This window comes from Tupaia chinensis, unplaced genomic scaffold (genome assembly GCF_000334495.1).
Source record: "Tupaia chinensis unplaced genomic scaffold, TupChi_1.0 Scaffold143064_1, whole genome shotgun sequence".
Classification (NCBI taxonomy): Eukaryota; Metazoa; Chordata; class Mammalia; order Scandentia; family Tupaiidae; genus Tupaia; species Tupaia belangeri.
The window spans coordinates 697,851-725,652 of NW_006202908.1; the positions used below are offsets into that span (position 1 = coordinate 697,851).

The following is a 27,802-nucleotide window of genomic DNA, read 5'->3' on the forward strand; positions in this document are numbered from 1 at the left end:
GGGCTGTGTCGGCGACATTGCTGTGTACTGCTCCCCGACGTGGCATACCGTGGGTTATACTGAAACACCCTGTGTGCCCAGCAGCTCCGCAGCATGCCTGTTTACGGCTGCACTCCTACCTCCCCAACCCCCGTCGGATTCCTGGGTGGCTGTTGTATTTACTGTATGAATGTAGGATTCTTTTATACTTGGTAGACGGCAGGGCAAAGGTGACACCTGGATGCGGGAGCTGGCCTTTCTCCAAAGGGTCAAGAGTGTCTCCCCTGCCCCCGCCCCCATTCCCACCCCGACAACATAGACGCCTCTGGGTGGAATTCCTGAGTGGAAGGCTCTGCGTGTGCGGCAAGGCCGGGGACTCACTTGGTCTCAGCACTGGCTGCCTGTGTTCCACGTCTGTGCACATCTCACATGGTACTCCCACTGCACACACAAAACATGCATGCACACAACTCACACATATCGCATACGATGGACACAGAGCACACACCACAAACACACATGCATCACACAGCCCCCACACACAACACCCATACAGGAAACACAGCACACACTAGCACAAACACATTCACACAACACAAATAGCACATGCATATTACACAGAGCACACACAGCACACACTAGCACACATGAAGCACACATACCACATACTTGCACAACACACATAATACATGACACAGTCCCACAGAAAGAGGAAGATGGAGCCTGCATCCCAGGCCTGTCTAACTCTGGCCACAGTCCCTTGTCCTTGGCGTTGGGGACCCACGGCTGCCCGCCCTGTCTGTCCTCTGAGGGTCAGTGTGGTCAACTCAGGTGAGGGCTGGATGAAAGGCAGGAAGGCTGGCATCTTACATTTTTTTTTAAATTACTTTATTTTTCCATAATGGGGAAATTCATTTGGTATGCTGTAATGATACACAGTGATTGAAGGTTAAAAATAAAATAAACCTGGGAACCAGCAGTTAGCATAATGGCTGTCGCTGGACTCCCACGTAGTCAACCGCGGTTCACGTCCCGGACCCGGTGACTTAAAACTCACACCAGGCGCGTGTGCGTGCGTGCCCAAGATCCCGAGAGGAGAATGGATTGCAGCGTGACCATCCCCCCTGGGGGGTGATTTCTCGCTTTCTGTCTCTCCGTCTCTCTCTGTCTGTCTGGCGAGCGCACATGCCCTACAGCGAAAACCTCTCCAAAAAAATAAAATAAAATAAAATAAACCTTTCTCTTAACCTCTTGTTCGTTTTAATTTTTTCCCAATCTTTTTGGAGAAAAGTGAAAAATCTGTCTACTAAGCTAAGTGACGTCACCAGGGCAAGTTTTGTCCACATTTGGGCCAGAACTTCTGGGGGCAAGCAGAATGGTCAGTGGCCTAAAGTGAGGGGACCCTGAGGGGCAGAGACAGAGCGGCTGGGGACAGGCTGCCTCCTCCTGCCGTGTGGACTGTCCGCCGGGTGCCGACAGCTGCGCTGGTGAGCTCACCCCCACCCGGAAGCGCAGGCATGTGTCAGGCTGTGACCGGAAGCAGGTCTCAGGACAAGGCCCTGTACCTTCCTGGAGCCTCGTCCCCATGGAGCAAGTTAAGTCGTTTAATCGTAAGTTTCGAACTATTTATTTATATGAAAACAAATCCCAGGCCTATTATATAATAGAACACAAAATCTTCGTACAACTTAAAAACAAAACCCAAGACTTCCAGGGCGTCCTGTGACTACAGAGAGTGGCTTTTCCTCTGACAGCAGCAGTGCTTCGGTGGAAAATTTAGGGAATGCTACCTTACCGCTTGTTTTCCCTCCTTTGTTCGGTTCAGATTCCAGTTTCAGGACATTATATTTTCAGACTCATTCTCTCCCTCCCCGCCTCCGCCCCCCGCCACACAGACAGATTTGGGGCCACCTGTTCGCTCCACAGCCTGGAGGGTGGGGAGTCCTCCTGCCAGCTTCTCCCCACCCTCACGTCTCCACCGTGCCCTCCCAGCACAGCAGCAGGAGACGCCGCCTGGGCTCCTCTTCCAGGTTCTTCTGCGCTTGAGCAGAGCGGCGTCCCCAGGAAGGCGAGCCCGGCCGCCTGCTCTCTGGGCAGAGGGCAGGCCCGTGCACTCCTGTCTGCCTGATCCTAGCCTGCCCTGTGCCACCCACGGGCCGCAGGGACTGTGGCTGCATTCCAGATGGCTGCTGGGGTCGCTTCCCGCTGCGTTCCCCCAAGTCTCCACCTGTTTTTGCAGGTTGTCCACAACTCATTCTGATTTCTCCTCCTCTCCATGCCCAGGAAGTGGGCCAGGACACAGAAAGGGGGAGAAACTGGCACTGCTTTCTGTGTCCCCCCCAAGGTCAGGGTGTGTCTGGCTGGCCCCGTCCTCTGCAAGGTCTGTGGTCACTGCCAAGTTCCCAGTGCAAGGGCTGGGAGGGCATGTCCTCTCTTCTCTGGCCCATGGCGGGGTCAGGGTTTACCTCCTCTGGGCAGGGGTGGACTGGGTGGTGCTGAGCTGGATCAGCCAGTGCAGGGCTGCCCTTACCCTGTGGGAGAGACTGTGGAATTAGACTCAGTTCATCACTTAAATGCTCTGAAGAGCCAATGAGGCAAGACGGCATGTCAAAAAACAACTTATTACAGTAATAGGGTGGAAAGACGATTTCTCAGACTCCAGACTCTCAGAGGATGAAGGACTTCTGCTTTGTTTCACATGTAAGTTTATTTTTCTTTTTTACAATGATTTATTTATTTCATTCCATTTGTTATGATTATTTTTTTAATTTGACCAAAGACAGAGAGAGAAAGGGAAAGCAAGAAAACAAGTAAGCAGGTCCGGGACTAGAACCATAGTCAGTCATGTGGGAGGGTCCAGCACCTTAACCACCACACCACCTGCCAGCCCCCACATGTAACTTTCTTTTATTACTATATAACCTTTTATTCTTGTACAATGTTTTATCATGGTGTCTCCTTCCTTCCTTCCTTCCTCTCTCTCTCTTTATCTATAAATATATGTACTGTGGGAAGGTCTTTAAGAAGTTCATGGAAGGAACCAGCAGTTAGCGTAATGGCTATGTCTCTGGACTCCCACGTAGTTGACCACGGTTCGCGTCCCAGACCCGGTGGCTTAAAACTCACGCCAGGCGCGTGTGCATGCGTGCCCAACATCCTGAGAGGAGAATGGAGGAGAAGGGATTGTGATGTCGGCGTGACCACCCCCCCGGGGGGTGATTTCTCGCTTTCTGTCTCTGTCTCTCTGTCTCTCTCTGTCTGTCTGGTGAGCACATGTGCCCTATAGCAAAAACCTCTCAAAAAAAAAAAAAAAAAAGTTCATGGAATATGTGTACCGTGAAACAATTACAGATTTCAAAATCTTTTGCACTAAAATAAGCTCATACTTTAATTCCACTGTTCCACAAATTTTTCTGAAGTCTTTTCCTATATCTTTTAGCATGAATATCCCACATGGCCAACCACAGGGGTCGAATCCCAGCCATGCTGGCTTGCAAAACACACACGTACCTGCCTGAACCCAAATCCTAACAGGGTGGCGAAATGGAGGGAAGGGATTGCAGTATGGCCACGCAGCATCAGGTGGTCCTCTCTCTCTCTCTCTCTCTCTCTCTCTCTCTCTCTGATGAATGTATGCACCCTTCCCCTTTCCAAATATGTGTGTGTGTGTGTGTGTGTGTGTGTGTTTCAGATTGGCTTTTCAACTGGTTGCCTTGACATTCTTCAGGCATAACTAAATATATTCATAAAAACCATTAAGTTTGCCTGAATCCAGAAAACTAACCTGATGAAAGTTTTACACTGCTGCAGTTTATTGGGGGCCTTGAGTGGAGGGTCCCACGTGGGTCACAGGCCATATGCCTTTCCATCACTAGGGCTTGTGTGGCGTCAACACATCGTAGGACGTAAGAAAGCCCGTGGCCTGGCTCAACGCTGCGTGGACAAAGGTGGCCAGCCCCCACACAGGGGTGCTGTCACCACATGCTCTGGGTCCCCTTCTTCCCACTGCATCTCACGGTTGCTCCTCTTTTCCCTTCCTCCTTGAAAATGGAAAAAGATGGAAAAGCAAAATCCATGAAAAACAATGAACCCAGTTGATACTTTGTTGATTGCTACTTGTCAAAGCGATTGGCTCCCTAACAGGTTATTAGAGCCGCCACGATCTACTGGTAAAGAATGGGTGTCTAGGAAACATACACAGTGTTGGGACCAGCAGATGGCATAATGCTTATGTTGCTGGGACTCCCATGTAGTCAACCGCAGTTCACGTCCCAGGCCTAGCGGCTTGAAACTCATGCCAGGTGCGTGTGCGTGCGTGCCCAAGATCCCGAGAGGAGAACGGAGGAGATGGCGGCGTGGCCATCACCCCCCCCCAGAGGGGGGTGATTTCTCGCTTTCTGTCTCTCTGTCTCTCTCTGTCTCCCCAGCGAGCACACATACCCAATAGCAAAAATCTCTATAAGAAAAAAAAAGACTGAAATCGATGTGGTGTTTCAGTGTGGGAGAAAGGTGGTTTGTTTGCTTGTATGTTTCTCGCGTTTTACTTGAGTTGAAAATTTTAGGTATCAGCCTGACTTAATCAGCATGATCTTTCTGGGTGAAAAGAAGTCTTAGGGGAACCAGCAGGTGGTGTGATGGTTAAGGCGCTGGACACTCCCACACGGTGGACCACTGTTCAAGTCCCGGACCTGGTGGCTTGCCTCACTTTCCCTCTCTCTCTCTGTACCTCTCTTTGTTCAAATTAAAATAAATGCATAAACAAATAAAATTAAATAAATAATTATTTTTTTAAAAAAAGAAAAGAAGACTTGGATGTTTTCACCTGTCCTCTTCCTTCAGCTTCACTTCGTCTCCCCAAAGAGTGAATATTGGAGCTAAATGTGGCTCATCCTGATCTTTTCAAGGAAGTTTATCCATTTATATCCTCCATGAGCATACAGGAGAGGTGAGAGAGAGACAGAGACAGAGACAGCACCTGCAGCAGGACCCTGATGCAAGCCCCACCCCACCTCAGCCAGCGCCATGTGCACCTGGTGTACCCGGGGAGGCCTCTGGGTGTGAGCCTAGAGCCTTCTCACAGACCATCCCATTTCGCTGCTGTACACCACCCAGTCCCCAATCCTGCCTGACTTTTTTTTTTTAAGTATTGACATAGGATTCATGTGCTCGCTGGAGAGAGAGAGACAATGGGAGGGAAAATGAGAAATGACCCCCCCACACACACACACACAGGGTAGATGGCCACTCTGCAATTCCTTTTCCTCCATTCTCCTCCTGGGATTTGGGGCACACACACACATGCATCCAGTGTGATTTTTCTTTCTTTCTTTCTTTCTTTCTTTTTTTTTTTTGTAAAGAGGTTTTTTGCTACAGGGCGCGTGCGCTCTCCAGAAAGACAGAGAGAAACAGAGAGACAGAAAGCGAGAAATCACCCCCAGGAGGGATGGCCACTCCGCAATCCCTTCTTATCCATTCTCCTCTTGAGATCTTGGGCACGCACACAGGCTGGGCAGGTGCCCAGCATGAGTTTAAGCCACCGCGTCCGGAACTCGAACTGTGGTCGACTACATGGGAGTTCAGCGACATAGCCATTATGCTAACTGCTGGTCCCCATCCAGTGTGATTTTTCCAGTCGCCAGGTCTGGGACTCAACTGTGGTCAGCCATGTGGGAGCCCAGCACCTTACCCACCATGCCACCTGTTGTCCTGTCCAATTCTGATTTTTGATTCCAAACCATTGGTGGTCAGAATAATCCCAGGAATTCCACCATTTTCTTACATTATGTGACTAAAACTCTTGAATTTTGAATCCAGAAACAAATTCACATTGAACATGCTTTTAGAGCGAGGTACACCTTCCCACGTGTTCCCTTTTTGTCTCTTTAAACATTTCTCTTCTTTTTCCATTGCCAGAGGGCACATGTGCTTGCCAAAGAGAAAAACAAAGGGAGAGCGAGAAGCACGCTCCCTGGGGGACGGTCACACCACAGCCCCATCCTGGGGGAATGTGGGGACACACACACATGCCCCAGTGTGCTTTCCAAGCTGCCAGGGCCAGGATCCAAATCCGGAGGTTGGCCATGTGGCATCCGGCTCCCTCAACCACCGGGCACAGGGCCGGCACATCTTCTCTTTGAATTTTAATTGAACTTTCTTCCTGTAGAAAAGAACTAAGAAGCAGTCTCCCAGAATACAGCGAAGTTTTATTTGCAGAGGATCAGGGTAAGGACTGAGTACAAGAACAACAGGGGAAAATGACAGGCCGCAGGAAGAAGAGTATTGAATACTGAAAATGATACCATCCCAATGTAACCCTGCACCTAGAGACCCCAGGGGAGAGTCATCCACAAAGCAAGCCCCCAGCAGAGAGGAGGCGTCTCTGCGGAAAGCAGGTTGTTCGGGGGAAGAACTGCAGGATTACCCCTAAATGGATTAGTGGAAGTACTGGCCACAAGGACTCTGCATTTTCTTCTCAGTGTGCTGGGAGAGGCCGGCCCAAGTTGCCCAGGGCCATGAGAGGTGCAGAAATGCCCTGTTCCTCCATGAGCAGCACCACTCCCCCAACCTCCGCATCCTCCCCTGGCTGTCCTCCGCAGCCTTGGCCTTGGGGCTTTGTGGACCAGTTTAATATAGACGCCATAGACGCTGCACACTGACAGTCTTGCGGGGTTTCACTCTTTGTTGTCTAGAAACTGAGCACGGGAGCGCGGGGCTCCAACTCTACGCAGGGCTGAAACTGCTGCCTCTCCTTGGCGGAGCTTTGCACACAGCACGCTCTGACATGTGGAGGATCTGGCCAAGGAGTCAGAAAGATCGCACAGGGCTCGACTCTGTCCAGCTCACGGTCCTCAGCTCGTTTCTCTTTTTCCTTTTTGCCATAAGGTGCATGCACTTATTAGGGAGAGAGAGAGAGAAGTCAGCACCCAGGGGGATGACTATGCCACAATTCCTTCTCCTCCATTCTCCTCTTGGGATTTTAGGCATGCATCTACACATGCCTGGTGTGTTTTATAAGCCATCAGGTCCAGGACTTGAACCATGGAGTCAACCATGTGGGATCCAGCTCCTTAACCTCCATGCCACCTGCTGGTCCCCCTCGCTTTTTAAGTTTTGACATAGGACTCATGCACTCGCTGGAGAGAGACAGAGACAATGAGAGGAATAGTGAGAAATCCCTCCCCCCAGGGTGGATGGCCACTCTGCAACTCCTTCTCCTCATTCTCCTCCCGGGATTTGGGGCACACGTACATGCTCCAGTGTGATAGAGCATTTCCATTTGCCAGAGCGAGACAAAAAGAAAGTGAGAAATTGCCCCCCAGGGACCATGGCCACACTGCATTCCCTTCTCCTGTATTCTCCTCTTGGAATTTTGGGCACACACACATACCCAGAATGATTTTTCAAACTGCTCGGTCTAGAACCCAAACCACACAGCCATACGGAAGCCAGCACCTCGACCAACACGCCACCTGCAGGACCCCATTTCTCTCTTTTTAGCTGCTGGGAGACGCTAGCAAATGCAAGCGCCTGCTCCCAGTCAGAAGGGGACCCTCCCATAGCCAGGGGCGTGTTCACTGTCAGGCACATTGCGTTCTAAGGTTGGGGGCATTCAGGCATGAAAACTAGCATGGCTCAGACTGTGGGGCGGACAGGGAGAGAGGGGAGGAGGGATGTTTGTAAGGGGCTCCCTTTCTGGTAGAAAGTCGGCATATTTCTGGGATACCAGGGAGCCTGGTTCCTAGAGCAGTCCTTGTGCTCCCCACCCTGCCATGCTGGGCGCACTGGGCTCCAATCCGCAAGCTGCATCACCCTCTCTTCATCAGTTATCCGGACCCAGGCATTTCCCACGATAAACCTCAGGCAACAGGAAGAAGGTGGAAAGAACATTTTCTGCAACCCTCACCTTCCTGGGTGACTTCCCAGTGGTCCCTTTCAAACTACTGTTGTCGAGTTGCTCTTATCTGTAGCGACTGATCAGACTTGAGGTCACGCTCTTTTGTTTTTGGAGAGGTTTTTGCAATAGGGTACATGAGCTCTCCAGACAGACAGAGAGACAGAAAGAGAGTAATCACCCTCCAGGGGGGATGGCCACGCCGCAATCCTGTCTCCTCCATTTTCCTCTCGGGATCTTGGACATGCACGCCCACACACCCGGTGTGAGTTTAAGCCACCAGGCCCGGGACTCGAACCGCATGGGAGTCCAGCAACACGGCCATTACACCAACTGCTGGTCCCGAGGTCACACTCTTTAAATTACAGATGACACCGACCTTGGCATGATCCGTAGAGAGAGGACTATGGGAGAAGTGACAGGGAAGAGCATGACACCACCAGAGGAAGATGAGTGGCATTCAGAATTACTTCAGAATAGTGCTGAAAATCCAAAACCCAAATGCTTATTTGAGGGCTATATCAAAGTAAATCCACCAGGAGAAAATGCTGGATCACCCAGAGCTGGAACCCCCATGGGGCGAGGTCGCCAGGCCGGGTGTGGGATGCGAGCCTGTGGAATCCATGTGCCCCTACCCAGGTCTGCTTCGGAGGGGTCATTCCTCTGCCCTGCTCTGATGCCCTCGGGTGGCCGGGGCTGCCGACTCAGAGCCAGTGCTGCCCTCGAGCACCCACAGAGGACCACGTCAGCTAAGGAAACTGCCCTGTGAGCATCAACCCATTCATCGTGGAAGCTGGTTTTGAGGCAAACGGAAAACACCCCTCTCACATTGATGAACGGTGTAGTCAGCCCCGTGGCTGGGCACACACGTCTCTGCTGAGTTAGGCAAGATTTTCCATTCCTATAAAAATTCACAAAAGGGGGACCAGTTGGTAGTGTGGTGGTTAAGGCACTGGACTCCCATGTGGTCGACCATGGTTCAAGTCCCAGGTCCAGTGGCTTGAAAATTATGCTGGGTGCTTGTGCATGTGTACCCAAAATCCCAAGAGGAGACTGGAAGAGAAGGGATTGTGGTGTGGCCATCCCTCCCTAGGGTGTGATTTCTCACCTTCTGTCTGTCTGTCTCTCCAGTGAACATATGTGCCTTATAGAAAAATTCTCTTTAAAAAAAGAAATCCACAAAGTGCCTGATGTCATAACCTTCCAGGGACTCTGATTCAGGGCTAAAAGGAGTCAGTGGTACCGAGAGACTTGGAAAAGTTTGTGGGAAAATTGAAAGTACAATTTCGGTGGGCTGGGTCATGGAGTCGGGGTTAAGGCATCTGGTTCCCACATGGCCAATTGTGTGGTTTGAGTCCTAGACCCGGTGGCTTGAAAAACACACTGGGGGCCAGCAGATAGTGTGGGGGTTAAGGCACTGGATTCTTACATGGCCAACCATGGTTTGAGTCCCCTACGTAGTAGCTTGAAACTCATGCTGGATGTGGGTGTGTACATGCCCAAAATCCCAGGTGAAGGGATTGCAGCATGGCCAGCCCCCGAGGGGTGATTTTTCATTTTCCTCTCTCTGGCTAGCTCTGTCTCTCCAGTGAGTGCACATGCCTATGGCAAAAATCTTTCAGAAAGAGAAAAAGAAAAGCACTGGACGTGTGTGCGTGCATACCCGGAGTCCCGCGGGGAGAAATGGTGGAGAAGAGATTCGATGTGACCGTTCCCTATGGACGGTGCTTTCTCGCTTTCCCTGTTTCTCCCTTGCTATCACCGAGAGTGTATGTGCCCTCTAGCAAATTAAAAAGTGGGGGGGATACAATTTGGGGCCTGCCCCCTGGCCTCGTGTTAAGGGAGCTGGATCCCACATGGCTGACTGCTCAGTTTGAGTTCCAGCCCTGGCGGCCTGAAATACATGCAAGGTGTGTGTGTGTGTGTGTGTGTGTGTGTCCATGCCAAAAATCCTGACAGGAAGGAGAGATGCAGAAGGGGTTGTGGCCTGGCCATGGCCATGCCCCATCTGGGGTGCTTTCTCCCAACCCTTACCCATTCTCCCCGCCTCCAGCTGTGCCCTTTGGCCAATAAAATAGTGTGAGCTTCTTTGGGTTTGAAAGAATTGAAATCCACGCAGTTTCGTCATTATACATGTTTTCCGCAAGGCTTCTGAAGACCCCTCGTGTAGTCTTGTGTTGGGTAGAGGGAGCCAGGCTGCTCCTAGATGAGTGACGGGGCGCAGGTAGGACGCTGAGCATTCTCATCATAGGGGGACTCTGTTCTGGGCGCCACAATGCCAGAAGAACAGGAAAATCCTAGGCCATATTCCAAAGAAAAGGAGAAAAGGAGGTGGTTTAGTGGAGAACAAGGGCACCAGGCGTCGTTGCAAACTGGCCCCCAGAGATGAGGGGGCGCTCTCCATGCTCAGCGTGGACGGAGGACAGGGCTGTGTGAGCAGCAGGAGGGCCGCAGCCCAGGCCAAGTGAACACACGGTCCAGGCCTTGCCAACAGTGCGACTCTCCATCCTTAACTGGAACAGGATACGGGGAAAGTAACTCCAACAGCACGCATAGAAGGGATTTCGGTTCAACTCTGTTCCTAAAACATGTCTGTCCGGGGATTAGCAGATGGCGTAATGGTTACGTCGCTGGACTCCCACGTTGTTGACTGTGGCTCGAGTCCCCAACCTGGGGGCTTAAAATCACACTGGGCACGTGTGTGTGTGTGCCCAAAATCCTGAGAGGAGAAGAAGGAGAAGAGATTGTGGCCCATCCCCTCTGGGGGGTGATTTCTCGCTTTTTGTCTCTCTATTTCTCTCTGTCTCTCTGCCAACCGTACATGCCCTATAGGAAAAATCTCTCGCTAAAAAAAAAAAAAGAAAAGGAAAAAACAGCCCAATGATCTGAGATCTGCATCATTGCAGTGGTGGACTATTTTCAGCTGTGCGGGCGAGCGTTTTTTGTGAACGCCAGCACTGGTAAGCCTGAAGAGAGTCAGAACTCTCCCGCTGCGCCTCGTGGCGTGGCTGCATGGATAAGGCTAAGAGCGAGCATTGTGGATCGAGCAGGAGCCTCTGGAAACTTCCCTCCAAGATGACATAAAACTGAGGCTGGCGTCTACCATGTGGGGCCGTGTGGCTGTGGCATCGCTCGGTGTCTCATCCAACTCCGTTGGATGGAAGGGGTCCACCTGCCAGCGAGCTTTAAGTTACTGAAGTGTAGGCAGAAACCTCACGCGTTCGTATCCCTCCAGAGCCTCAGAGTGTGCCCAGCAGCCAGGGCTATCCGGGTCGAAGGGCCTGCCCACCAGGCTTTGCTCACTCCTGCGCTTCTGCAGACAGGGAGGCCAGGGCCAGCACCTGCGCGTGCCCAGCCTGTGCCAGGCAGCGCTGAGGGGCCCGGGGATTTGCAGTCACCCATTCACATTCAAAAGTGAGTCATTTTCAGGCTTTAAATGGAGGTACTAAGAACAGGGTTAAAGGGGGGAACACTTAAGAAGTACAACCTTTTATGCTAAGTAACAATCAGGGAGAGTGAGGTATGTAAATCATCTAAAAATTGTCTTCTGTGGGATCCCTGCAAATGCTGAACAGCACCGGCTTTTCAGAACACTGGAGAGTGGGTAGGACAATGAGGAAGTGCTATCGTTCATTATCTTGCGAAAGTGCATCCATTTCAGGTTTAATATGCCTGTAGTCACAATGCTGCCTTTAAAAGACACCTTTCATCTGAAAAGCACACACCTCGCTTGCTTCCGTAGGCAGCCTTGCTGTGCGTGGGAGATGGGCGTCATTTTTACAGGTTCTTAGGGGCCAAAGAGTAAATCCTTTTCAAAGGGTGAAGGTTTATTAGGAAGGTCTAACAGATTCGCTTCTGTTGTGCGAGAAATCAAGAAGCTGCCGTGGATCTGGAATAGGACGCACGCGAAGCTCCCGCGCCGCTCGCCGCTCGCTGCTCGGGGAGATAAAAACGCTCCTGGATGAAAGGGCGGCTGGGATGCCAGGCTGGCAGTGCGCTCTGCGTCTCCGCGTTCTCCATTCTGCCGAGATCTGGAAGGCTTTCAGAACACGGTGAGTACATTTTGTTGTTGTTGATCAGGGATTTCTGCGTCTTGGAAGGCACTGGCCTTGACTACAGGCAGAAGTGACTGTCTTTCCAGGCAGGGTTTGTTATCTGGACTTCAGCAAAGCCTTATGTAAACACCGCCCCCAGGAGAAGGAAGGAAATCTGAGGGCGTATCTGTTAAGATGCATCATATGGAGCCCTTGGTTTCTGGCCGGATTCTGGCACTCTTTAGCCACCTAGCCACCCACCTACTTCCTTCCCAATCGCAGGAGAGGCAGGAGAGTCGCAGTAACCACTCTGGGGGTTATATTTAACACCTGCAAATCTTGGCCGAATCGCTTCCCTCTTTTTTCTTGTTCCCACCCTCCCTTTCACAGATCCAACTCTCAGCGTCCACACTTCCCAAACCATGCCAGTGAAGAGGGGGAAAACTTTGCATCAACACTGGAGGGGCCTAAAGTGTTCGTTTTGGGTTGTCTTTGTGGGTACCCTTTAACTGCATTTCGACAACGCTCCGTAAAGCACGCGGGCCTCAGTCCTCTCCACCCTCTCTCACTGACACCTGTAGGATGTGGCGTCAGAGGGCCCTTTCTTCTCCCCTCCTAGGAGCCCGAGACAATGCTGCAGAAAGCTTTTCACGATCTGATTCCATTTTTTATTTATTTTTCTAATTTTGCTATAGGGTGCATGGGGTCGCCGGAGAGAGACAGAGACAGAGAGAAAGAGAAGGTGAGAAAGCACCCTTCAGGGGAGATGGCCACACGGCAGTCCCTTCTCCATTCTCCTTTCAGGACTCTGGGCACACAGGTACTCGTACCAGTGTATTTGTCAAATTGCTGGGTCCCGGACTTGAACTGCGCATTTGGCTGTGTGGAATACAGTGCCTTAATCACCATGCCACCAGCTGGCCCTGATTTTTAATTTTACATTATATTTATTATTATTACTATTTCTTTTTTTTTAAATGATGAGAGAGACAAAGAGAGGGAAAGTGAGAAAGCAAGCTGCCAGGTCTAGGACTTGAACCACTGTTGGCCATGTGCAAGTCCAGCACCTTGACCACCATGCTACCTTCTGGCCCCAGATGGTCCATGATTTAATCTTCAAATGTATGTGCACACACTCAAAAGGATAATGTATATGTACTTCCTAAATGAGACAACGATAGGTCAGAGGAATGAGGAACATAGGTACCTCAGGTAAAGTCCCACAGCCAGTCAGCGGGGCCTGTGCCTCTGAACCCTGGACCTCATCCACATGTGGGACTCCTCCTCTCCCACGAGGGCCATATCCTCAAGGTGACACACGATTCTCAATCCCGGGACCCCCAGTGGAAGGGGCGCCATCACAATTAAATGGTCTAGCAGGTAGCTGGTTATCTTTGCTTTCGTACCCTACCTGGCTCTGTGCAGGAAGCCCATGCCATATGGCGGTAAAGCTTGTTAAACTGACTTTATAACTTTACAAACAATGCTAACTTCCCCTGCTAACATGGCACAGGGAGACACCTAACATGCCTAATTAGTAGACACATTTTTTTTTTTTTGAGAGGTTTTTGCTATAGGGTGTGTGCACTCGCCAGAAAGACAGAGAGAGATATAGAGACAGAAAGCGAGAAATCACCCCCCAGGGGGGATGGCCACGCTGCAATCCCTTCTCCTCCATTCTCTTCTCGGGATCTTGGGCACACATGCACACACGCCCGGTGTGAGTTTTAGGTTGCCAGGTCCGGGACTCGAACCATGGTCGACCACATGATAGTCCAGTGACATAGCCATTACACCAACTGCTGGTCCCAACACTTCTAATATTTTAAGATTTTAAATGTCTGACATGAGATAGAGACAGATGGAGAGAGTCTGGCAGCCCTAACAGGGTCTTCATGCCACGATCCATTCCCAGCCCCACCCAGCCTGGATCATGGGCGCTTCTGCACATGCCCAGTGTGGATGAGGAGGCCTCGGGACGTGAACCCATGACCTTCCCATGTGGGTCCAGTTGGATTACTGCTGTGCCACCATCTGGCCCCAGCAAATATATTATTACATAATCTTTTCTCATCAGCTTCCATTTCTGTTCATTGACTTCTCAGAATCCAAAGGGCAAGTACCATATTGGGCCTCGATGGCTTGCAGGGCGTGAGGGGGCGAGTCGTCTCAGACGTCCCCTCCTCATCCATGGCAAGCCCCTCCGTGTGGCAAGGGCTCCCCTTGCACATGTCGTCCTGGGGGCTGCCTCTTGTGGGACGGGCACATCCTGGATGCATCCTTCCCTCCTCTTTCCTCGCCAGGGCCACAACCAAACAGGAGCAGAGCCTCCCTTAGCCCAGTTCCCTGGGGAACAGCTGGAGTCTGATGAAAGCGTTCCTGTGACACAAAAAAGCGCCCCTGCCCCGCCCACATCTAAGTCCCTAGTGCTGGGGTTGCTCACCCCTCCTCGCTCACTCTCCTGGCCACCATCAATCCCCGAGTCAGCTCTGCTCAGTTACGTTAGGAGGTTTGGATCCCGTCAGCCCAACCCAGTTGGGCCTCGGCATGTGTGCAAGGGGCACTCAGCCCACCTGGTCCATGTGTTCCTCCACACATAGGGGACGAGGGGCAGAGACCCCGCCTGCTCTGCTGTGGCCGTGAAGTCGTGCTCACTGCGGACTTGGGAGTTCTGCTTTCCCAACCTCCAAGGGGCCGAAAGTGAGAATTTTCAGAGTAAGGCAGAGGTGGCTGCTGGAGACCGACAGGGGTGCACAGAGGGGGACAGGGCAGCCTTCGAAACCGCCCTGGGAGGGTGGACTTGCAGGCTGCTCTGTCTACTAGCTGTGCAGTGTTTAGCTTAGCTATAGAGTGCATGTGCTCAGTGGAGAGAGAGAGAGAGAGGGATGAGAGGGAGAAATCACCCCCCAGCCCCCTCCCCCGGAGGGGATGGCTGTGCTACAATCCCTTCTCCTCCATTCTCCTCTTGAGATTTTGGGTACACACACACACACACACACACATGTGCCCAGTGTAATCTTCAAGCTACCAGGTCCAGGACTCAAACCATGAAGTCGGCCATGTGAGATCCAGCCAGTCTAACCACCATACCACCTAGTCGACCCTAGCTGTGCAGTTTTGAGAGAGTTCCTCCTCCTCTCAGAGCCTTGAGTTTCCCTCTCTGTAAGCTGGCTCTACCCCGTGGGCTTCTGTGAAGGTTACTGAGATCATTTGGGAAGCACCCGGCACACCTAACAAGGTCTGCATATTCAGAATCATCTCCTTTTCATCCCAGGTCTCATAGCTCGGAGTCATCTCACTTTCCTGAAAGTCTTAGGCCTGAGGGATTCCATTCAGTTCAATCGAATGTATTTCATTCAGCGATCATATGATAACATTTTAGTATATCAGCATTTAACAAATATGTGGGTCCAGCAGGTGGTGTGGTGGTTATAACACTGGACTCCCACATGGCCGACCATGGTTTGAGTCCCAGACCTGGTGATTTGCTTTCTCACTTTCCTTTTCCCTCTCCCTGTATCTCTCTGGTCAAATTAAAAAATAAGACAAATAATAATGTGATTGAATGTATGGAAGAAAATGAAATGAAAAATAATTAATTAATTAAAAAAATAAACATCCTAACATTTAAAATAAAAAAATAATAATAATAGCAAATCCAAAAAATTAAACAAATACTTATTTTAAAAATTTAACAAATGTGAAGGGACCAGCAGTTAGCGTAATGGCTATGTCGCTGGACTCCCACGTAGTTGACCACGGTTCGCGTCCCGGACCTGGTGGCTTAAAACTCATGCCGGGTGCATGTGTGTGCGTGCCCAAGATCCCAAGAGGAGAATGGAGGAGAAGGGATTGCGGTGTGGCCATCTCACTTGGAGGGTGATTTCTCGCTTTCTATCTCTATGTCTCTCTCTGTCTGTCTGGCGAGCGCACGCGCCCTATAGCAAAAACCTCTCCAAAAAAAAAAAAATTAACAAATGTGATATTGGTCAAATATCGACATAAATATTTGTTGAATATCTATTACGTGTGAGGCAACATCAACATTGGCCTATTTTTTGTAACTCACATGATTTCAGCATTTTGACCAAATATTCAGGCTCATTTCTTCAAAATTGTGGTAGCAACATATTTCGGATTCATTTGAAGACCAAGTCACAAGTGTGATAGATTTGAAGACGACTGAATACTGCAGAAGGGCTGAGTAGGCGGACTCCCAGAGCGGGAGCGGGTGCCTGAGTCCCGAACGCAGGACGTCGGGGCGCGGGGGGAGGAGGAAGGATTATCTCTTCCATCACTGAGTATTGGTTCACAGTCAGTCATTGAAATATGGAATATTTATGGGAAAAAAACTTTCGCAGAAATCTTTTCTCTCCTCAGAGAACTTTAAAGGCACACTCTTCCCAACATCAAACATTTCTGCGAAAAATTAAAAATTCAGTCGATCAACCAGCTGTTTCTAAACACACAGAAATATGGTCCAAGCCATCTGAGTTTCTGCTTTTGGGTTGGAGAAATGCATCATCTAGACGCAGCCTACAGCGCAATATGCTCGGAGCTCGCGCGGAAACACTCCTCAGGTCGGGGAAAGACACGAGCAGCACACCCATTTGTGTCTGGCAGCTCCAGTACCCGCCTGTGCTCAGGTCAGTCCCACTGCAGACGCCAGTCTGGGCTCGCAGTCCAGGACGGAGGCCTGGCCTGAGCCTGGCCCTCCCATGGCAGGGCAGCGCAGTGAGCCACACTCTCCCTCTGTGGCTTTGTTGTCTCGTTCTGTGATGAGGCTGAGACTGAGAACTTCGAAATTCCTGTTGGCGCCAATATGGACGAGAATCCCCAGAGGTACCATGCCCAGGACGACTGTCTCAGGCTTACTCATTTAACGAGGGACAAATTTGTGAGGGGCTGCAGTGCTGGAACACTGTGGGTCATCGTAGTACTTAACAATCCTGCATGTGAAGGCCTGGCCACTTGGGAGGTGTGTGTCTAGACCGAGATCCTGGATGGGTCATCGCAGCACTTAACAATCCTGCATGTGAAGGCCTGGCCACTTGGGAGGTGTGTGTCTAGACCGAGATCCTGGAAGAGGAGGGTGAAAGCTGAGGAAGACAGACTTCCTTGGGAGGATCACCCACTTCAAAGATGATACAACTAGAGGAGACCAGCAGTTAGCGTAATGGTTATGTCGCTGAACTCCCATGTAGCTGACCACAGTTCGAATCCCGGACCCGGCAGCTTAAACTCAACGCCAGTGCGTATGCGTGCCTGCCCAAGATCCTGAGAAGAGAATGGGGGAGAAGGGATTGTGGCATGGCCCATCCCCCCCGGGAGGGTGATTTCTCACTTTCTGTCTCTGAGTCTCTCTCTGTCTTTCTGGTGAGCGCATGCGCCCTATAGCAAAAACCTCTCAAAAAAAAACCCCAAAAAAACAAATGCCACTAGACTCAGGGGTTGGTCCCTGAATTACTGTTACTCCGCTACAGTCACATGGCATGCTCCTTTATCAAAAGCCCCAAAATGTGTAAGGAGAGGGTGGCTCCAAAAATTAAGTTTCACGGACAGTAGGTGAATGGTTTGCGTGTCCTCCCAAGATTCACAAGTTGCGATTTGGTTGTGAAGGGATTAAGAGGGTAAAAGCTTGACCTGGCTATGGTGTTGAAATGTGAGGCCTTTGGAGGAGATTAGGATTAAGGTCAGGAGGGCAGGTCCCCATGATTCCCTCCTGGTGGGCTTATAAGGAGAGGGGATGCGACGTACCGAGAGAGAGACGGACCCATGGACACAGCTCCTCCGCTCTCCTCTGGCCTCTGTGGTGTGATGTCTCAGATCTCCGGAAGACCCCCATCAGGCGTGGCCACTGGTCCTCAAACTTCCAAACTGAACTGAATAAACCTCCATTTATCTTTAACTTGACTTAGGGCAGCTGCATTCAACAGAGAGAGACAGAGACAGAGAGGGAAAGTGAGAAATCATCCCCCCCGGGGGAGGGGGGTGTCATACCACAATCCCTTCTCCTCCATTCTCCTGTCAGGCTCTTGGGCACGCACACAAACGCACCTGGCATGGTTTTCTTTTAAAGAAATGATCACTATGAACAGGTTTCTAAGAAAAAAAATATTTGTTTAATTTTATTTATCGTTATTATTTTTTAATTTGCTACAGGGCATGTGCACCCACCAGAGAGAGACAGAGAGAGAGACAGGGAGAGGAAAAGTGAGAAAACAAGTCACCAGGTACAGGACTCAAGCCACAGTAGGCCATGTGAGAGTCCAGTGCCTTAACCACCACGCTGCTTGCTGGTCCCCTGGGATGGCGTTTAAGCTGCCAGGTCGGGACTCAACAGCTTACGTAGCCGTGTAGGAGCTAGCTGCCGTAACCACCAAGCCGCCAGCTGGTTCCTACACCTTTATTTATATTATCACCCGGTGTCCTGTGTTTTCTGTTATTAGCCACAAGAGGGACTAGGGCAGTGGGTGTGGACAACCCACACGTGAGCAGGAACGTACACACGAGTCCCAGGACCTTCTGAGCCGCTCAGTGTGCACTCAGGGATCTGAGCTTCACACAGTTTCTGAAGACGAAATAAATGCAGGCTGGGGAGGATGAATTTGAAACACTCCTGCAGTGACAGAGACCCCAGGGGTGGTCCCTTCCTTAGCGGGATAGCTCGCTCTGTTTCTTACTCTGGGGCTGGATTTAACCTTGAACAAACCTGGGCCAATGCTCTAAAAAGGGAGCCATTGAGATCAGCTTTGGGGGCTGTAGAGAAACGAAACGAAATGACCAGTCTCTGGGTAATTCGCAGACGGCACTGGCAGGCCTTATACTTCAGGAAAAGGGCTGGTCGGGCTGGAACGATCCATACAGGCTCTGCATCCCTTCCAGAGAGGACGGTCATCGCACTGACTTCCTTGAGATGGAGGAGGATTTGAAGATGCAGTGTGCGGCCAGCAGGTGGCATGGTGATTAAGGCGCTGGACACCATTGTGGCCGATCGTAGTTCAAGTCCTGGACTTGGCAGCTTGTTTTCCCGTTCCCCTCCCTCTCTCCCTGGTCAAACTGGATAGTAAGAATAATAATAATAAAATAACTAATTGAAAAAGAAAAATGCAGCATATACAAAGTGTTTTTACCACGTAGGTGTCTAAATAATGTTAGCTCCCAGGGGGCCAGCAGGCGACATGGTGGTTAAGGCACTGAACTCCCACATGGTTGACTAGTGTTCGAGTCCCAGACCTGGTGGCTTGAAAATCACACCAGACACATGTGCGTGCATGCCCAAGATCCCAGGAGGAGAAGGAATTGCCACGTGACCATTCCCCCAGGGGGGTGATTTCTCACTCATCCTCTCGTTGTCTCTCTCTCTGTGGCAAGCACGCACACCTTATGGGCAAAAATCTTACACACAGAAGACAAACACACACACAGTGCTGGCTCCCCTGGCATGGCTGTGTGACTACTCTATTGCACGAAATTTGGTAGGCCTAGTGGACACTAACGTGTTACTTATGCCGGAGAGCGTGGGCATCGGTGGCTGGCTCCAGAATCTGGCTGCTAGGGCAGGGAGCCTGGCTCTGCCCATCAACAGCACGGCCGTGGCCAGTCCCCAGCCACCCTGTGCCTCAGTACGCTGTGGTTGAATGGGACCAACTGGGTGCAGCACTCCACTGTACCTGCCACACAGCAAGGGCTCGAAGAAGTTAGGTGTTCTTATTATTATGAATTAATAGTTTTCCCTAAAGAATCATTTAATTAATTAATTAATTACTTGATTACAATTTGACCAGAGAGGGACAGTGAGAGAAAGAGAGACAGAGAGAGGGAAAGTGGGAAAGCAAGCCACCAGGTCCAGGACTCGAACTGCAGTTGGCCACGTGGGAGTCCAGTGCCCTTAACCACCATGCCACCTACTGACCCCTTAAATGAATAATTGTACATAGACTCACCCTTCTCTGCATTTATCATAGTGACACATGATTCATCTGATGATCTAAATTTTAAAACTGTTGGCATTTCTTTATAAGGAGGTATTAACTGTTTCCATATGATCTTTGTGAGATACGTCGATGAATTTCGAATCCTGAATCTTTGAAAAACAAAAAGCTGGATCTGGGGGCTAAGGGGTTGCCACTCAGAAACATTGAGTCACGCCGAGTCAGCACAAAAGGTGGCGAAGACGGGGCTTATAGGACGGAGCCTTCTGTTGTTACTGGAAACTCAGGGCCATGGGACAGATGGAAAGTAAAGGAGGGTCACATGGGGACTTCAGACAGCTCGTGGAAAACTGAATTAAAGCATAAGTTTATTTTGGTACAAAAATTGAAATGCACGTATTGTCTTTTCATAATACACACTTAACATAATTTTTTTTTATGTATGTGAGAGATTTTTGTTACAGGGTGTGTGTGCTTGCTGGAGAGACAGAGAGAGACAAAGAGAAAGTAAGAAATCACTCCCCCAGGAGGGATGGCCACACTGCAATCCCTTCTCCTCTACTCTCCTCTCTGGATTTTGGGCATGAACGCACTTGGGCCCAGCGTGAGTTTCAAGCAACCGGGTCTGGGACGTGAACTGTGGTCAACCATGTGGGAGTCCATTGCCTTAGCCTCTACACCACCTGCTGGCCTCTTCATAGACTGTTCAAAGATCCCTCATTTGGTCAGGAAGAATGCCACGACACGTAAAATCAATGGCGACTTCACAGCACCCTGAGCCTCGTTTCCAATGCCTGGCGCCGAGAGGTGAGATAGACCAGTAATTCGCATTCCCAAGAAAGTCACGAGGTTAGACGGAGTTTCTTTTCCTTAGAGTGCTGAATGGGTAAACTGAGTCTCCTGTTTTCAGGGGAAGGTGGTCTGTTTGGGGATCTCTCTGCTCTCTTAGAGTCCCAGTTTGATGAAATAGTATCTTAGCACAAGTGATTCCATTTGGCCTGGTCTGCTGGGGTCTAGAGCAGGGCTGAGTCCACGGTGGCTTAGGACTTTTATTTAACAGATACATGGGCCAAAATTCCTTTTTTTCCCCTTAAATTATTTATTAAATTTAATTAATTAATTATTATTATTTTAATTTGCTATAGGGCACATTCACTCACCAGAGAGATACAGAGAGATACAGAGAGAGAGAGAGAGAGAGGAGAAGGAAAGTGACAAAACACACCACCAGGTCCAGGACTCGAACCACAGTTGGCTATGTGGGAGTTCAGCACCCTGGCTGCCACCCACCTGCTAACCCCTGGGACAAGAATTTCTACTTACAGGTTAAAAGAAACCCAGATGTTAATTTTGCTGGTCACTTGTTCATGGCTGGAAGGTCTGACCTCACAGAGGCCATTCTGTGTCCCCTCCCCTCCCCTCCCCTGTACACTGTAGTAGCCACACTGGACCTGCATCCACCACAGGGCAAGGGAAGGGAGGGAGTCCACCTCGGTGGTCTGCCACCTCTCGACACAGGCACCCCAAGGAGCCCACTGGTAGCTAGACTGCGCCCCTTATGACCCAATGAACAAAATACAGATAGATAATAGAAGCCCTTGTAGCGAGGTCATCTGGTCATCTCAATAGAAAGCAGGCTGCCCTGGGGTAGATGGTGGTGCGGAGGAGAAATGTGATGTACTGCAACGCAGACCCACGGGGAAGGTTCCGAGTTCGTGTCCGGAGAGCTCTGGGAGGGTGCTGTGCATGTATGCACCTGTGATCCAGGGCCGGCTGGGCTGGGGTGGAGCGTGGTGCTAAGGCCCTATTGGGAAAGCCCTGTCTGTGCCTCTCTTGCTCATAGAAGAAATAAACAAACTTAAAAATAACAACAGCAACAGCAAAAAGAAAAGTAAAAGAAAGGAAGGAAGAAAAAAGGAAGAAAGAAAGAAAGAAAGAAAGAAAGAAAGAAAGAAAGAAAGAAAGAAAGAAAGAAAAACAAGCAATCAGTGCCAGCCAGTGGTGTGGTGGTTCAGGTGCTGGATCCCACATGGTCCACCGTGGTTTGAGTCCCAGAACCGGTGGCTTGAAAATCACATTGGGCACGTTTGCGTGCGTGCCCCAAATCCCAAAACGAGAGTGGAGAAGAAGGGATTGCAGCGTGGCCATTCTTTCAGGGGTCATTTCTCACTTTCTCTCTGTCTCTCTTTGTCTCTCTGTGGTGAGCTCATAGGCTCTGTAACATAAACCTACCAAAAAAAAAAAAAAAAAAAAAAGAAGAAAAGAAAAAGGCTGTCTAAAGACTCTGTGTAGGCCTCATCCCACACAGCTTATGGTGGTGGGAGGGTCAGTGGACCCCACCCTTGCTCTGTGTGGTCCTAGAGACTTGGCCTCAGCCCTGCTGCTCCCACCCGTGGGAGTGTGACTAAGTGTGGCTCTCAGGTACCCCCAGGGATGCGCAGTGTGTTCGGCCTGGAGTTCTCTTCAGTGCGCATCTGTTCATCTTCGCCCTTAAATGTGCTGTCTTCCCCGGGGACTTACCAGGAGCTTTATAAGAAATCCTAGCAAATGAGACCACCCGGCCTCGGCTGGGCACACCCCACCATGGGGGTGTTTCCTCGCGCCCCACGCTTGGCCATACTTCACACACAGCCACACCGTTCTGGGCTGAGCTGTCCTCATGGCCCCTGCTTCGCTGATTTCTCTACAGGGTCTGACCATTTCAAAGCCAGTCGGACTTGATGGCAACTCCAAGGATCTATTTTTAAAATAGTATTCCATACCAATCACCCACATGTTTAGGTCAGCAAAATACGACCCGGGCCTTGCACATCTCGTCCCTTGGTCCGGCCCCATCTGAGGCTGTGAGTCATAGGATCGCGCTCTCGGCCTTATGGTTGCTCACTTCCCTGAACAGCTGTTCAGGAGGGGGCTTATCAGGAGCCTTCTGGAAGGTACAGTGAATCACGTCTACTGGGCTAGCTTTGTCTCCGGTTTTATTAATCTGGAAATTCTAATATTTCCTGGAAATGTTGGATACAACGGAAGCCACAGACGTGGTGAAGACCATGTAGTTTGAAGAATTTATTCCCAGATGGCCAAGCACAGGGAAGAACAGAAGAGCCACAAGAGACAAATCCTGCCACGCTGTCCTGCCACTATCCATGTTGCTCCCCACTGCAGCGTGTTTAGCAAGGCAGACCAGAGCTGGGCAGACTGCCCTTCAAGGCCGGTATTGTGGTGCGTGTGGTCTCAGGTAGCGTGATCATCGGTGCCAGGAAAGAACAGAATCAGGCAATGATGACTCTGGAGGGGACTTTGTATCCAAAGGGTGCAGAAATAGTTGAGTAAAAAGTGAGGGGCCACAAGACCAGCAGGTGGCGTAATAGTTATGTTGCTGGACTCTCATGTAGTCGACTGTGGTTCGAATTTCGAATCTGGTGGTTTAGAACTCACGCCAGGCGCATGTGTGTGCATGCCCAAGATCCCAAGAGGAGAATGGAGGAGAAGGAATTGCCGTGTGACCACCCCTTCTGGGGGGGGATTTCTCACTTTCTCTCTCTCTGTCTCTGTCTCTCCAGTGAGCACATGCATCCTGTAGCAAAAATCTCTCGAAAGAAATAAGTGAGGGGCCGGACAATGGTGCAGCAATAAAACGAGGCACCGAGACACTGCATGGCTGGCCCTATCGGAAGGTCCCCAGTTCACGTCTGGAGACCTCCCTGAGTACTCTGGGAAGATGCTTTCCCCTGACTTGGGACTGGCTAAGGGCTGGGGGTGGATCGTGGCAACAAGACCCTGTTGAAGATGCTGCTTCTCTCTCTCTCATTCTGTCTTTTTCAGTCTTGGAAGAAGTAAATAAACTAAATGAAAAGGTGAGATGTCACTTCAAACCAGATGTCTTGTGTGTTCCAGTCAGTGTTTAGATATTTGGAAACACAGGATGTATGCTGATGTTCCAGTTTCCCGTCAGAGACCAAAAAGTGGACGCCAACAGGGGCTTTTTTCCAGAGGCCTTATGAAAATGGATAAGGAGGGGGCCGGCAGGTGGAGTGGTGGTTAAGGGCCCTGGACTCCCACACCGTTGATCATAGCTTGAGTCCTGGACCTGGCGCTTACTTTTTCATTTTTTCTCTCTCTCTCTCACCCTGTCCCTTTCTGTTCAAATTAAAATTAATTATTTATTTTTAAAAAAGTGTGATAGCTTATGCTATCCATTTTAAAGGCAGTCAATTGCTAGGTAAACTTGCAATGTACTGTAGAAATTCTAGTATCAAAAATGTAAAATATTTTGTACTAAGGGTCTTATTACATATAAATAGTTAAATATAGATTTTTAAAAATTTGCTATAGGGTATGTGTAGTTGTCAGAGAGAGTGTGAGAGAAAGTGAGAAAGTACCCCCAGAAGGATGATCACACCACAATCCCTTCTCCTCCATTTTCCTCTAGGGATTGAGGAGAAAACATATGCCCAGTATGTTTTTCACACTGCTAGGGTTGGGATTGGAACCACATAGTCAGCCATATAAGATCGAATAGCCTCTATCTCCAAGCCACTGGCTGGACCCCTAAATAAAGATATTTTGGTTGTATTTATTTATTTATTTATTTACCTTTTGGAGGATTTTACTCACTGGAGAGAGAGATAGAGAGACAGTGAGAAGAAAAGTGAGTAATCATCCCCAATGTGAGATAACCACACCTCAGTCCCTTCTCCTCCCTTCTCTTGAGATCTTAGGCACACATGTGCATGAGCATGCAACCAGAACTCGAACAGCAGTGAGCCACGCGGGAGTCCAACAACAGAACCACTATGCCATCTGCTGGCCCCTCTTTTGCAGATTTTACAACAACGAAGTAAAATGCACCATTGGGTCCTTTGTTAGGTGAGTCTTACTAACAATGCACAGAGAAAAAATATTACATTTTAAAAATTCTATTTTTTAACTTATTTAACTTTATTTATTTTATCTTATTTTTTAATTTGACCAGAGAGGGATGGGGAGGGGGAAAGAGAGAGGAAAAAAAGAGAGAGAAAATGAGAAAGCAAGCCACCAGGTCCAGGACTCAAACCGTGGTTGATCATGTGAGAGTCCAGTGCTGTTAACCACCACGCCACCTGCCAGCCCCAATATTTTTGAATTATTTATTTAGTTTTATTTATTCATTCATTTTAATTTGACCAGAGAGAGAGAGAAAAAGAGAGAAAGTGAGACAGCAAGCCACCAGGTCCAGGACTTAAACCGTGGACCTGGTGGCTTGAAGAAGAGAATGGAGGAGAAGGGATTGTGGCATGGCCAGCCCTCTGGGAGGGGGGTGATTTCTTACTTTCTGTCTCCCTGTCTCTCTGATGAGCACACATGCCCTATGACAAAAATCTCTCTAAAAAACAAACAACCAAAAAAAGAATAAGAAACTTTTGGGCCAGACTCGTGACCTGGTGGTTAAGGTAGCTGTATCCTACATGATCAACAGTGTGGTTCAAATCCTGGCCCCAGTGGCTCAAGATAAACCCCACACTGGGCATGAGGGCTGCGTGCCCCAAATTCTGACGGAGTAGAGGAATAGAGAAGGGATCGTGGCGAGACTACCCCTCTTAGGCCACCTTTCTCACTCTCTCCCTTTCTCTCCATCTCTGTCTCTCTGCTGAGCGCACTCACCCTCAGGCAAAAATAAATAAAAACAAGATACTGATTTTTTTTTTCTTCTTGAACTTTTGAGTATTTTTCCTTAGGTGCTAGATTTCGAATAAGATCATTTCCCATGCTTTACGTACCTTTCTCTGGCCGAGGTAAAATGTGCTCTAAAAGGTGCGCACCTTGACGACTCATGCCCACAGGATAAGGAGGAACGTAATCCCAGAAGTCCACTTGGGGGGAATCAACACTTTTTTTCCTGTTAAATTTTTCATGGAATTCTGCTAATAGTGTGACAGGTATCTGACAGCAGAACCAGAAGATAAAATAGATACAGAACGTTACTCGATTAGTGGCTGGAAGGAAGGAGCCCAGAGAGCGTTCAGTGACGCCTGCAAACTCCCCTTGCAGAAGGAAACCAGGGGAGATGAGACCGATGAGTCTGGAGCGAGTGAAGAAATCGGAATTCGGAACTGAGGAGCAGAGTGAGCATGTGATGCTGATGAGACCCCGGAAGGGTCCCCCCTCCCCGGTGGAGCAGGATTGGCAGAGCCAGCGCACAGGAGATGGGGCGGAGAGGCAGGCGGTCTGTGTGTGCAGGGCGGGGCAAGCTTGCTCACGCAGAAGAAACAGCACTGTTGGGATCAGCACTTGGCGTAATGGCTATGTTGCTGGACTCCCACGTAGTCGACCGTGGTTCATGTCCTGGACCCGGTGGCTTAAAGTCACGCTGGGCACGTGTGCATGTGTGCCCAAGATCTCAAGAGGAGAACAGAGGAGAAGGGATTACGGCGTGGCCATCCCCCCCCCTCCCGGGGGTGATTTCTCGCTTTCTGTCTCTCTGTCTCTCACTCTCTCTGTCTGGCGAGCGCATGTGCCCTATAGCAAAATATAGCAAAAGCCTCTCCAAAAAAAGAAAAAAAAGAAACGGCGCTGCTGCAGAGCAACTACCAGCTAGAGAACAGATCGGGGAGGCCTCCTCTCTGCCCTGCCCTTCTCCTTCCGGGAGGAACTAGACAGAGACCCATTCCCCTCTCGTGTGTGGGAACGCGGTACACCTGGTGCAATGGCAGAGTCAGATGCGGAAAGCCGGAAACAACCCTCAGTGTAGAATGTATCTGCACGCGGTGTGCACAGCCCACGGTGGGTTTGCGCGGGGCTGCTTTGGTGAAGAACCCTGGACCCAAGTCATCCTTCAGCATAGGAAAGTACTGGCTTGGAAAAGCCTTCGGTGATGGATATAATGTGGAATAATGAATCGTAGCCAAAAAGAGAAGGAAAACCACTCAAAGGAAGGGCAGATGTTTAAGACGTCTCCTGCTGTTTGGGATTCTGACCCATGGACAGCAGTCTTGCGTGCGTTCTCAATTTCCCAGCAGGAGGGAGGCACCTGGAGGCTCTCCCGCTCTCTCTCCTGTCTACCTACACGCGCTGAGTCGGGGTGGGGTCACGATGCCTCCTCGCGGTGGATCCCAGGCAAGGCTGCAGTCGGGGCCAGAGAGCCAGGGAAAGGTGCCCGACACCGGGCTGTCGATGGGCGCACCTGCCAAGCTCCACGCAGAGCAAGGCGCCCACGAAGCCTGCTTCCCATCCCATAAAGTATTTGCAAAAACAAAGCCGCAGGTCCAAAGCCAGTGGAGTCAATGTTAGGTAGTTCATGGATGAGTTGCGAAGGGAGGTGGCCTGGACCTTTGTGGGAAATGAGAAAAGCAGCCAGGTGGAGTTTCTGGGCTCCTCATGATGCCGGACAGGGGGACCCCAGGTTTCTCTCACTAAAGACGATCTAGGTAAGGTATCAGCACGTGGTGTGCATGTGTGTGCATACACGGCCCACGGATAGGTCACAGCCACCGACAACGCGCCTTCAGTAGAGGTGTCCCTACTCTGCTCAGCCAGGGAGAAAACATGGAAGGGCAGAGAAGAAAGAAGGCGCGGGAGAACCATTTCCTTTCATTCCTTATATGTACAAACATGAATAATGTGACAGGATGTTTAGACAGTTTCCCCCTAACTTAAGTCTTTTAATTAAAATGAAAGGAAGGAAATATGCTTTAAATATGAATGCAGGAAGGTGCGAGTTGACAGCCCCAGCCTTCCTACTCCTCTGTCTGTTGTTCGCGAGCACAATAAACCCTCATCTCCTCCTGCCGTCTTTTCATAATGTTTATGGTTGTTTTAGGTAACACATAAAGCATGCTGCGTGTGATATTCCCCTTATTACATGGCAGGGGCACATATTAAACCAGAGCCGGGCCGTCCTCTGCTATTTACTTTTTGTGACAAATCAGTCTATGTGTTCTCCCCGACTCACCGGGCGGCATTGCAGGCCTGCCTGCGGCTGCGGGAGG

At 50.0% G+C, this 27,802-nt stretch overlaps 1 long non-coding RNA gene across 1 annotated transcript in view; it reads left to right on the top strand.

Annotated features, from left to right (window-relative positions):
* Positions 1-2,391: 2,391 nt before the first annotated feature.
* LOC114005178 (uncharacterized) overlaps positions 2,392-27,802 on the top strand; it is a 36,202-nt gene continuing 10,791 nt past the window's right edge. The window contains exons 1-2 of the long non-coding RNA XR_003547060.1: positions 2,392-2,679; positions 11,746-11,922. This is a non-coding gene — a long non-coding RNA (uncharacterized LOC114005178). The remainder of the gene's footprint in view (positions 2,680-11,745; positions 11,923-27,802) is intronic.